This window comes from Anopheles arabiensis, chromosome 3 (assembly GCF_016920715.1).
Source record: "Anopheles arabiensis isolate DONGOLA chromosome 3, AaraD3, whole genome shotgun sequence".
Taxonomy (NCBI): Eukaryota; Metazoa; Arthropoda; class Insecta; order Diptera; family Culicidae; genus Anopheles; species Anopheles arabiensis.
In genome coordinates this window covers 56,592,580-56,604,595 of record NC_053518.1, presented here as the reverse complement: position 1 = coordinate 56,604,595, position 12,016 = coordinate 56,592,580, and the positions used below count along the sequence as shown (strand labels likewise).

At 41.3% G+C, this 12,016-nt stretch overlaps 1 long non-coding RNA gene across 3 annotated transcripts; it reads right to left on the bottom strand.

Annotated features, from left to right (window-relative positions):
- Window positions 1-93: 93 nt before the first annotated feature.
- LOC120903913 lies at window positions 94-11,163 on the bottom strand. Of its 3 annotated transcripts, none has more exons than XR_005739673.1 (3): window positions 10,654-11,163; window positions 3,287-5,027; window positions 94-3,196 (listed from the first exon to the last, which is right to left on the bottom strand). It is a non-coding gene; the product is annotated as an uncharacterized LOC120903913 (long non-coding RNA). The 3 variants fall into 3 exon arrangements; XR_005739674.1 differs by having other exon boundaries at window positions 3,287-5,021; XR_005739675.1 differs by having other exon boundaries at window positions 3,287-4,091.
- Between the last annotated feature and the right edge of the window lie 853 nt (window positions 11,164-12,016).

Genomic DNA, 12,016 nt, shown 5'->3' with positions numbered 1-12,016 from the left:
CACAATGTAACAGTTATTCATTTTATTTACTAATTTGTTTATTAGTTAAAAGGTGAACAATTGTTTACTTATTTAAAAAAAAAGTATAAGCACTCCATCAGTGACTGATATCCTTTATTAACCATGAATTTGACACTTGAGATAAATTTAAAGATTCCACGTGAATTTATCAATGTACGGTCAAAACGTTACTTCCTCTCGCAAGATTGTTTCTGTCTCACCGTACGATTCTTTACGGATGGATGTAGACTCTTGGCACATTATCCGATTTCTTTCCTGGAACACGTAACAATAACAAAAGAGTGAATTTCACGAATTTCATCATCGAACAAACATTTTACCGAGCAGCGGATGAAAAGCTACACATACACCAATGCAAACGGCATCCTCCCACATACCGCAAGCAAACTGAGGTAACCTTGAAATTTCTCCTTTCTGTAAGCTGATTCGGGTTCATCTGAAACGGTTTTGTGTTATGAATGAAATCGATAGCTTTTATTCCAATTTTCTTACTGCCGTTTACATTATGGATGTTTGAATGGCAGTGGTGCAACCGAAATACTTAGAGCAATTGCTTTTACTGTTGATGAATTTTACTAGATGCTCTCATTATGTGACAAAACAACGCATACGACGATGCGTTTTTACACGCTAGTTCGAGAAAGATCAAGGGCTTGTCGTATGTAAAAATGCAATTAAAGTTTGTTTATTTTTCTAGAAAAAGCCCCAACGAAAGGCCTCAAACAGTCCCTAACAAATAATGCATTTGCATCAAGAATGTTATGCTATATCCCCAGAAATCATTCATGCTTCACCACGGGAGGTCAGCATTTCGATGTTTTCAGCGATATTACGAATCAGAATACGAGTGATGGCTGCACCGCCAGGAAACTGTCAAAACGATGCGAGGCTAAGCGAAGATACAATATTAAAGTTATCGTTTTTGGACTCCAGTTGGCAAACGAGACAGCAATACTCAAACGACGCTTCAAGGAAAATTTCGTGCTTCAGGGAAATTAAGCTGTACGTTACATTTTACAGACAACCTTTTCCATCCAGAGGATGCGGCGTATCGAGAAGGCGGACACGGAATCAACGTTCAACGTTTCTGCACTACCTTTGGATGTGCCGTCCGTCCGAATCACGAGTGTGTAAGAGTTCGTGGCTAGACCTCCTGTGGGGAGACAATAATTTAAAGCGTTTTTTACAAAGCCTGACAAACACGATTTACCGTGCAGTTGTGTTTTTCTGTGTTCCGACTGTAATCAACAATGAAAAGGTAAATATGTGGATAAAAAAATAAGATTCTAAAATATAATTATTCTTGCCAAGCTCTATTTAAGTTTCAAATGGCATTTAGTTAGGCCTCATAAGTTTGCCAAACCATTAGTATATACTTTGCATAAGCTGTAACAGTAACACGGCTACTAGAAATTACACGTGTATTTACAGCAATTACTAAATTCCAAAACAATGATAAAATTTCGTACAAGATTTCTAAAAGATCTTTAATTGTCGATATTACATTTACTCCCGTAATGTATGAACAATTAATACAAGTTATTTTACATTGGACCTGTAAAGAGAGCTACTTTTAAACTTTTTTTACTTACTATCTACTTTTTACTCGTATGTGATATATGACTTTTAATAATCTTTAATTTTGGCTAGCAGTTCCATAAATCGTTTTTAAGTTAAATTTATACACTCTCATTAGTAATATTTTTACTGGTATTGAGGCTTTTTTGCAAATTATGTTTCGATTTGTGCTTATTAAGACATTCATATGACTATGTAGAAGAGAAAAATATTGAGTTTAAACATAAGATCATGCAATGGATTTGAATCCTAGAAATATAGAAAGTTATCAACACACTTTGGCACGAACAGGTTTTTAGCTTTAACCCTTTAATTCAACACTAAACTAGCATCACAACAAGATGAAAACTAACATTAACCCCGAACACAATTCTTCCCGATACGGTCTTGCAATGCCAGATGCCTTGAAATCAGTTTCCAAGGCAGCGTACATAATGCAATTATAATTGTACGAACGAGACCATATAACCACAAAAGAACAGGGACAACAATGCATTAAAGTAAAACAATTCATACCAGTCCAATCTGTAACTGACTGCAACTGGAAACTTATCTTGAAGAACATGAACAAGATAGTTCAAAATGATTCGAACCGTTCGGGCGTATGGAAAGGTCCTGGATGGATCCATATAACTCGTATCCAAAACAACGCATCATGTATGATGTACATCCTTTGCCTAGCCGCCTAGTTCGGGTCGGTCGAAACAAACTTGCAGAACACATGAAGAAACGAACGCGTACGAAATGTAAATCAGAAATTAATATTAATGCTCAATTCTACTAGGTTCTAGCCTTCTTCTCTTGGCGTATTTCTTATGTCATAAAAAACTCAACGTCCTTCTCTTGCATCGGCTCTTGACAATACGGCTGGATGACCATTGGGAAGACAAATTTGATTGCAGAAATTTATGCGGCTACGCGCTGCTTCGACAAATTGTCCACAACAAAAAGGCGAAATTTCGTACCGAGACAAATTGATTGTGCTACGTACAATCTTGAGGATTATATTGTAATTGCACTGTATATATTACGCATATAGAGGAAATATATCGGCGATATATCGTGCTTATTGTAGTAATAGTTTTTTTTACCGATTTCTTAACTAGTTCTTCCTTATAATACTTGTAAAATTATTGGATATGAAAAAGAAAAACGACAATCGTTTCCAAATATTTCTGCATACGTAAGCAATACTTATGCTGATGTGGGAATATAGGCAAGATTTTACAACTTTAAACGATCAGTACAATCGATCGTTCATCGTAAAAGTAAGATAATTGGCAACAAATTGAAAACAAAAGGATCTACACTCTAAGTGCATCAGCTTGACTTAAACTGATCCATGTAACTTAGCTTACCGATGATCAATCATATCTTATTAAACTCATTTACATGATGATCAACCGGTACTGTCTAGCGCTAATACATCGTAGCGTTCTTCCCGAGCCGCTCGTTGTAGGGGTCATTCCTTCGGGTTATCGGGTGCTGCAACTCAAAAGGGAAGAGCAGAATTTGATGTGCTATCGTTTTTTTTTTCATCCCCTTTCCCGGTTGCTCGGACTAAGAACGCAAAACAGTGCCCGCCGACGAGAAGTATCTGGAATAGCATGGATAGCATGGTTAGGGATTAGGCATGTAAGTGAAGCGGTTGGGGGTTGATGCTGTGGTGGAAAAATTATCACCTTACCGTTTGTTGCGGACAGCTCCACTAGAAACCAGCTGCCTCAGCTGCCAGCTGTTCCGAGCCGACCTTGGTCGATTGGGGCTCTTTCCGTCGGTCCCGACGCCTGTCTGTGATGATGTGGCGTGCGCGATCTCGTGGGCACTTCATCGGCCAACAAACGGCCTAACGGGACCATCGAATCGGTGATCTTTCTCCTCCGGACAGCCCTCGGCTGGACGTAGAGAAGTTGCTATTCTAGCGTGAACTTCACGAACGGTTGTTACTCCGGCTGAAACCGGATGGACGGGAGAAATATGCAGCTCCAAACGGGCGATACACGTTCTCGGACCCGAGCGAACGGGCGGACATTCAACCGTTTCGCCATGTGGTTCAATGAACATACACACTTTAAATGCACACGAGCACGGATGTCAGGCAACTCTTTGGTTTCTTGCTGGCTAGAATCATGGCTTATGTGAACCGAGCCTCGTCTTGTCGTCGACTGCTGGGATCGGTGTACGATCGAACGGGAATCTTCAACGGGCATGTTGTGATAGACACGGGAGGGTACCACTACGTCACATCACATGGATCTATGTTTACTTTTAGCTCTATACTATACGAGCGTACCAAGTGAAAGCAACGTAGCGGCGTACCCCCGTGGCCACTGTACTGTCCGTAACTTGTCACTTACACTGTATGGCTGGACGTTCTACGAGGACATCGAAACCGGTCGAGGCGCTTGTATTGGCTTACGCAATACTTTAAATCCAGCAGAATTAAAGCTCGAAACCTTCGAATATTATTCATACTTGTATAATGCGGCATACTAAAAATAAATGATTTTACATAAAATTAATATATTGAGGTCCAACGTTCTTTTGTGGCTGTTTCATAAATTCAGTATATCGTCTTCAATCGATATTTTTGAGTCACAGGTATAGATAGCTTAAAATAATTCATGTAAGCCCGACCGACATGTACATTCATCCCATAATAGATTAATTCACCATTGCCAAACACCGTTTTCATCGAAAAAGGAATCAAATCAGCTAAATTCTCCCTTCACACGCTCGCCTCGTTCAGTACGGAGAGATGCATTCCATTGCTTACCGGAGTTCGCCACAGAGCGCAACCCGCAAGCGAGGGTTTCACCGTAACCGTAATCTACTCGCGGCAAAAGCTGGCTCGCTTTGCTGGGAGTCCCCTTTACTGGCGGCCCTTTTTCGGTGGACGACTCGATCCAGTAACACGTGCGGTTTTGCATTTTGTCGCCCGTCACCCGCCTGTCATAGGGTGAAGGTGGTGGGGAGGAGGCACGCGGGTCTAGTCAACACAGCGAAGTTACGAACCTCGTCATCGAGCTAAATTGCAAACCATGTTGCGTTTCAGCGGACCTGAAAATATAGCTGGTACATACCATTGCTGTTGCTCCAATAAATCTACCAAACAGCGAGCGTACCGCACAGTACGATCGAAGCTTGGCCAAGCACCGGTGATCGGTGATAGTTCGCGAGCTAGGTAGATGGCTAAAATCTTCCAGATTGGCGCTCAAACGTTGGCACTGGTTTCGCTGCTTGATTGGACTAGTTGAGTCCTGGCACTGCAGAACCGGGAGCGGAACGTTTGCAGGGATCTGATGTATGCGCACCAAACATGTTCATGTCTATTTCATGCTGTACGATCCAATGTCATCCTTCGCGGGTCTGGTACTCTAGCTCCCAGTGCTTTATGGATAATTACTGTCATCGATCAGGCGCTGTTGCTTTAGACGTCGAGGGTGTTGGATAAAACCGGACAATCAGGATATGACCAAGTGAACGTATTTTGAAATATTTAATCTTACTGTGAGTAGCGTACACCAAATAAGAACAAAAAATCTGTGTTATACTTTACTTACAGACCTGCTTGGTTCTCCCACATCAAGCAAAAATGTTTTCTTTATATTTTCTTGAATAAACCCTTGCAGATGTATTATTTTTCATTCTCATAATAAACGTCAATCTATCGCCAATCTTACTACTTGCCTTGATTCTTAACAACAATGTTATCCGTAATGTTTACCAGGTAGATTCCCATCATGCAAAGCGCAAGATTCACTCTCAATGGCGAACAAAACTGTTTACAACAACGCCAACATTAAACCTGTTTATTTGCTCGACTTAATAGTCGCCCAATGTGCACCGTCAGTTAGACGCTAAGCGATCACTATTAGTACCAAGCTATCTGACGATCTTCATTCAATGTCCAACCAACCGGTTGCTAACAACACAGCATCAGCGGTAGCTTTTTACACGGTACATCGACTTCAGTAAACGGCCCCCCGAAGATGCCGAATGTTTGGAAGCAAAAATCATTAGTGTCACTAGTGTGCGAGGGAACTAGTTTTGCTAGCCGAACGGTTGGTTGACGATTGACGGTGGAGTCGTGCAGTAATCCCCACCCCAGATGCGGGGTGATCGCTAATCCATATCGGGTAGAGTTGTTAGTGGCAAGGTGTCAAGATGCATTACGTCCAACTTGCCCATCGTTTTAGGACCGTTGACTCCAGGCAAAGATAAATGGTCACACATCGTACAAAATCGTGGTCAGTTTGGCACGACGATGAAGAAGTAATGCAGCGTTATTAAACGCTCTCTGCTAATGACCCAGGCGTGGATTGGTATTAAAAGTAGACTTTTTCTTATATATTTTTTCTCGTACGATGTATGTGTGAGTGAAAAATATATTTTGCAACAAAAATATATTATAACAATCCTTTGCCACATATTCAATTTAATATTAAACATTTTGCATAAGAATACACCCATTAGGATTTTCCATGACTCCAGAAAAAAAAGGAAATTTCGCCTCTCTTAAAAATATTAGATGCTAGTTTTAACACACCGATTTCCACCCAAACCGTTAGTCTAACCCTTACCATTCAACGAAACCATCCTGTTTTTTTAGAAACGTGATGTGTTTCCTACATCTTGCGGTGTTTTTCAACACTTCTTAGCATGTGGAAACACGTGAGAAAATTCAATCAATAATCGATCTAAAAAAACCCATTTCAGTGAGGAAACATGGCCACTAGCAATAGCAATAGTTTCCGAATAGCTGAGGCTTTTAAATAACAACGATTTAATTGCACCAGCTGCTTGTTTGTGCTGCCCTAACGCTACTCTCAATGCTCCAATTGTAGGAGAAGCTGCCAACTTACAATCAACAGTAGAGCAGCCAAGGTAAGTGTTTGGTGGCCACGGCAACATTTGGGGAGCTCACTAAACGTTGTTGCGATAGTAATCGGAATGTTTTGTTGTGTTTCTCACCCACCTTACCACCCCAACCATTGCCAGCGTGAGGTTTGTGCCACCTTCTTCCACTGCTGTCTGTGAATGATCGGAGGTATACTTGGGTGAAGGAGGTTTTCGTATGGGAGTGAGAAAAGAAAAAAAAAACAAAAACATTACCGGTTCCAATCGATGGTTGTGGTTTGATCTTTAAAAAGTTTGAATTTTTGGGACCGGATGGAACCATCGATACTCACAATTTGGTGGGTTCTTTCCATAATGACGATTTTAACCCACGATCCCAACATAGGACCCCAACGATAATCGGGTGATAAAGCTCCTTCAGATTTTTTTGTTATTTCAAAAAGGCTCACCGTCGGTAGCATCAGTTTACAAAAAAAAAAGAACTGCGATCATCTACAAACACATCGCCTCGGGGCGCGATTTGGAGAAGGATTGCTACAAACGATCATGTGCTCTGCGCAAGGACGCCTGGTTTACCATTTCCTCGAAAGCCTGCCAACAGAGCCTGCGGGCCGAACCCTCCGGTCACTTTGTGCCGATATTTAAATGATTATTTAGCGTCTTACTGCACGATGCACGAAATGCCGCTTGAATGTGGTGGCGCTTGATACCGTCAGGTTACGTGTTGAGAACCCAGCCAATCTGTGAAAGAAGGGGCTACCACCATCCAATTACGAAGGTTCAAAATCACCGCCAGAATCTCAATCGCCGCAGAGGGGACATGTTTTGTAACCTGGTAGGTTGGCCGCTGCGTGAGTGGCGCTACACGTTAGGCACAAGTTTTCAAGCAAAGCTTGAAGCCTTCAAGCGCCGATGTCAATTTACATTTCTTCACGGTGAATTACTATTTGAAGTAGGGCTAATCGACGCCTACGAACGTGTGTGACCGTGTGCACGCAACTGTCCTAAAACTGGACAGACGGTACATTTTCGAGAAGATACTATTTATTTGTCATACAACATACAAATCTTACAATCAATCGGGCCTGTACGCGATCATTTGGCGCATTGATGCCAAGAAAAAGTAAGTGTTTATAATTTAAATTTGATTCAATAAACTTTGAAGTAAGAGTGATTCTACGATTTTAATATACACTTAATATGAACGGTGACAGAGGTAACAAGAATCACATAAATGTTTCCCCATGATTACGATAAAAAAGGGTTAAGGTTTAAGTAAGGTAGCATTAAGTTAGGTTATATGTACATTAACATTAAGTACACTTTGTTGCACTGTTTCCAAAGAATTATCTCAGATTTCGTATCGTCCGTAATACAATCTCTAGGATAGGAGCTTCTGTCATATCAGCAAATCCTGCCGATCGGTACGTCAAGCCAGTGCGGCCGTGTTTGAGGAGGTTTCCTTTTTCTACTGCTGAATAAACATTCCCCCCGGTGTTCGGTGTGAGAAACAGCCAATAGAAATGGGTGGAGGAGAGGAGATCGTGGCGTTGGCAAAAAAGGAACGGGGTAAGAATATCTTGTTTGGAATTTCCGCACCAACGAGTAGGAAACTCTGCCACATAGCAAAATTCTGATGATGGGCATTATGTGGTGCACCTTGTCATTGGAGAGCTGTCTGTGAGCTCGTGTGAACGTTTTTGTTCCCCCGTTAGCTTTGCATTTCTGCAACCGACTGGCATCGAGTATCTATTGAGACGTTGCACTTTTGCACGAACGCTCTACAAGCTGGTGTTCCTTGCTGATTTCTGGACATTATTTGTTCTTCACTTTTCTTTCTACCTCTGTTTCTCAAGAAAGCAAAAGTGTCTCCTCATAAAACACCAAATATAAGTGTTTGGCGGTCGTGTGAAGTTGGGAAAAATACTTGATAATGGTTGTGCAATCAGGATTGAATAGATGCGTTATTAACCCTTGGTGTGCACTATTTCTTGGTCGCTCTTCGGAATCTTTTTTTCTTATGTCTAGACTATACATGTCTACTCTCATACTCTTTCCTCGTTCACGAAAGGCATACGCTTTCCATCTAAGCCTGGTAGTAAGAACGTGATAAAATTCCAAATCAAGATCAGCATCTTCGCGCATTCCTTCAATGGTTATCGCTGTTTATTTCTGCTCTGAAAACGCCATCATGTTCGTGACTAGAAAGAATGTTGCCTAGGGCAGTGATGCTTCATAGTTGGACACGGTGTATGTTTAAAAAGTTTAACATAGATTTCTTTGTGCTTGCTCTAGTTTGCAAGGAAAAGCTACAATGAAGAGCACATGTACTATAAGGTGCTTAATAAATAAAAGGAATCTTCAACTTTACAGTTGTTGGTTTAAAAGATTTTGTTTAAATAATACAACATCCTACATCGTACACAAAGTGAACCTCGATTGCATCAGCAAGCTGTCTGCAGTTCTGTTATCTCATCGTTGACCTAACCCACACTGAAATGGTTATCCATCGATCGCCCTGACAGGCGCTGATGGACAATGCTTCGAACCTATGCCTCATGAACTATCAACGACGAACAAAGAATAGGTGAAATATTGAGTGTCTAAGTAAAAGTAACACATAAACGCCAATGTAACATACCGGTCAAAAGCTCGTGGTATGTTCGTGGTGTCTCGAGTTGGTCGTATGATCTGATCTTTGCATGGAACGCTGGTGAACTGACACCATCGCTTGTGGTCAGCTGACGGTGTGCGGTGGCGATGGCAGAAGTCATCTATTCGATCGAATCCTTCCACATACCCTCTCCCTCCCCCAAGATTCCCAGGAAGGGTGCAGTGAAAGCTTTAGAGCAACCTCTCAGAAGTGCATTATTCAACGTTTATCGTCGCTGTCACTGCGCAGCTGTGATCATGCCGGAAGACACTTTCATCAAACTGTTCACGGTGGTGATCCGAGACGATTGCACACTGATTGTGGTATTGTAAATTGAAACGAAACAACAACAAAATCTATAGAGCCTCGCGGAAAAGGGTGTTAGATAGGAAATTAAAACCTTTCGATGGAAAAATGGTGGTTGCATTTCCTATTACTTCATGTAGAAATAAATATTATGCAGAGAAGCTAGTTGATGAATAAAGAACAACAGTCAAAACACCCAGCAAATTTTTTGTTCTGCGAAACCGAGTACAGAGTTGATGTTAAAAATATTTCACAGCGATTCAGCATACTAAACAGTGAACAAACTCATCCGTTTCTAACTCTCTGCAATCGATTATTTGTAGCATTTGATCAAACAGCATTTGACCAGGCATTGTAACCACTCTGTACTACTTTATCCACCGTTTCCGTTACAATAAAGACATTAAAGCGCACCAAGTGCTTAGCTTAATCGTGAACTTCATTTAACACGGCTCTCATGGCAACGCGGTGTCAATTGGCGTGGTTGCTACGCTTTCGCTTTCACTCCACTTCACTGTGGCTCGAGGATTCGCCCTGTCCACGAGTAATGAGTAAGAAGCAAACTTCTTCGCACCTTGTCGTGTCTATTTCGTTATAATTTCTTTCCCAAATCACTTCCCTCGCCACTTCCAACAGCCCATTTGGGAACGATGCAAAATTGGTTTCTTTCGTGCGAAAATACCCATCTTCCAGGCGTCACCCACAGCGATTTGTTGAATTTGCTTAGCCACCCATCGGTGACAACACGCGGGCTGGCGCGGGCTGGTTGCTACCACGGGAGATGCTTAAGGGCTCCCGTGCCCCATGCGAGAAAAATAGGTTTACGTTTTCGCAATTTCCTCGCGCGGGAAGCGACCTATTTCGTGCCTAGCCTTGCACGATATGCGGTTAAGAAAATTTAGGCCAAAAGGCCGGAAACCACCTTGTGGAAGCACCGGTGCAAAATTGACGAAAGTAAAAATAATTCACGGAACGGAGCGCGGAACCATCGCCGTGGAGGTGCTTCTAACCGATTTTTACGATTGAATAAGTATTGATTTGGCCTCAATTGATTTGTCGGTTTAAGCGATTTTATAAATTTTCGAATAGAATTCGGAAAATAAACAGCCACTTTCAGTTGCAATACATTAAATATTTTTTTGTTAAAAAACGGTCAAATTTTCTTAATGTGTTGTTGAATAACAAAAGTGTTTCTTACGCACAGCTGTACTGGAAAATAGCGAAATTATACTTACCCTTTCGTTGACTGATCGACAATACAAACCTCAACAACCGTATAGGATCACAAACACACAATCTTATTATAAAGCTTTGCAAAAGTAGTTAAAAATAAACTCGTTGTAAAGTGTTTCGCCAAATCGTACTTTACTAATGATATCACTTCACTTACGATCGGCATGACATCGGAAAGCAAACTGACGTGACAAACTCCGTTCTGTGATCGTTCTGGCTTTGCTGATCTGCGCCTGTAATGTAAACTCGACCCAGACCTCCTCATATTGCTAGAGTCGACATTATCGCACATTCCATGGCATTGGGTGCCAGCCAAGTGAACAGAACACAGTTCTTTGATGACGATGGCACTTTTCGAAACAATATTTTCTGTACGCTCCCGCAGAGGGTGCTGGCTTCAAGAGGGTGTCACACACATGTCTCTCTTACTCTTTCAGCGGAACCACGGCGTTCGCTATGCGGATCGGTATACGGATCGATCATATTACAAATTGCTCTAGCTATCTCAGTCGTTTGCGAAGTTTTCAATGACTTGCCGGTGGACGGATGACGGTGTGTGACTTGTCCCTGCGCCGGATATTGTCCGTCCGCAGCTTTTTGCATACTGAAGCATAACTTTGCAAGCGGTTGGTGACTTCCTTAGTTTATTTGCGTTTTATCGTACCCTTTTTTATGTCGACTCTGTGACGATAGCTGCAACGTAGACGAGTTTCGCTCTCTAAGCATAAGTTTAACTTGTTTGCTGTCGGTACAAATCAATGTTTCAATGCGAATTATTTTATTTTACACTAATATAGGAGCAAAATGCAGTCGATTTAATTGCTATTAATTTGAATATAGGGTAGGAAGTAAATGACAAAACAATATAAATTACCGTTTTTTAGGGAAGGTTATGCATAGAAAATCGATAGAAATTAGACATAAGCGTGTAATCCTTTTACGTAAACACGTGGTGGGAGTGGTTTTAAATTTACTTCCTCGTAGCTTATGTGCATGAATAGAATTATTCTTAGCTCAAACGATTGCATTTAACTTATAAGGTCATTTAAAAGAGTTTTTTCGAAATATACGCATGTTTGTTGTCATTTCTGTAGTCCTTTCTATTTGTTAAGAAGTAATCATATTTGCATGTTTATCTGACAGCATAAACAGCTTTCATAAATGGTAAGTCTTGATCGTCTGTAAAAATGAGTCACCTTATTAAACGTCAAACCAACATTGGGAACATAATCTATTTAAGTATCGCAAATAAGCGATAGTGTGAGAACAAGCATCACAAACAATAATTCCGCACCGCATTAACTACGCCAACGATTGAAGAGGGAAGCAAAAAAAAGCGGATGCATTTTCTCACCACATCGTAGG